Source organism: Lygodium microphyllum, chromosome 22 (genome assembly GCF_053477565.2).
Source record: "Lygodium microphyllum isolate KBCC chromosome 22, Lygodium_microphyllum_v1.1.10, whole genome shotgun sequence".
NCBI lineage: Eukaryota > Viridiplantae > Streptophyta > Polypodiopsida > Schizaeales > Lygodiaceae > Lygodium > Lygodium microphyllum.
Genome location: NC_141156.1, coordinates 11,014,302 through 11,015,526, shown reverse-complemented (window position 1 = coordinate 11,015,526; position 1,225 = coordinate 11,014,302).

Sequence of the window (1,225 nt, the reverse complement as noted above, 5' to 3'; positions counted from 1 at the left end):
GTAAGTGTTTGGGGAATGTTGAAGCCTTTTTGGAATCTATCAAGAATGTTGGGATTTTAAGGGTTGCATGTAAGGCTCTAAGTAAGTTCACATCTTTCCTAGTGGAAGATGTAAATTTAAAAATTCATAGGCAAATTTCCATGCTTCTACTATGCCAAATGATGGATTTCAAGACTCAACAAGGCCTAGTTAAAGGTTTGCCACTTCTAAATGGTTAACAATTCTATACATATCTATTTGCTAGCAATAATTCAAGCTTTGTTGAGGCAAATAAAATAAACATAGAAGCGGTCTTAGAAGTGTTTGTCATGTATGCAAATGTTTCAAGGGAGTTAGTGAGGCAAAATTTTGTTAGGGCCTGGTATGTCCAATAGCACCAAGATGCGATGGTCAATTAGGAAAATGGAGCCAATAGCAATGTTTGCTGTTACACTTGCTTCCTTCACCAAGGCTTAATGGAATAGCATAGACAGATCGATGAGATCCTTTTTGTAGAGGAATGGAGATTCATAGATGCGACATTCAATTGCATGGGATCTAGTAACTACTACAAGTAGAAATGGTGGTCTAGGACTAGAGGAAGCAAAAAGGATAATGGAATAGCATAAACAGATCGATGAGATCCTTTTTGTAGAGGAATGGAGATTCATAGATGTGACATTCAATTGCATGGGATCTAGTAACTACTGCAAGTAGAAATGGTGGTCTAGGACTAGAGGAAGCAAAAAGGATAATTTTCAAGCTATTATCCAAAAGAGAATGTAGTGAACCTTGGGTGGCCATTTGTAGATTTACTATGAGCAATGCTTTACTACCAAACACATTATTATTATTCTTTCCATTCATAATTGAATGAAAAATATATTCCATTTTTAATAAAAATATATTTGCTCTCATGAAAGAACATGCTCGAATAGAGGAAGGTCCTATCTCATAATATTATCTTCATTTTTAAGCAAGTACCTATAAAAGCCTTAGGGGTCACTCAAACAAGTGTAGATATACCATGTGGATTCAAAAAAGCCATTTTCAAAATACATCTTTTACACATTTTTTATATTCAAAAGGGTATTTTATAAAGAGGTTACTCATAAATTGAATAGAAATACATGTGTTTTCTTTCAAAAAATTGATAGAGATTGGTATTTTTAAACAGCTTTGAATGCATGTGATATAGGGGATTTACATGTAATGATAGGGGATTTACGTGTAGTGAACCCCCCTG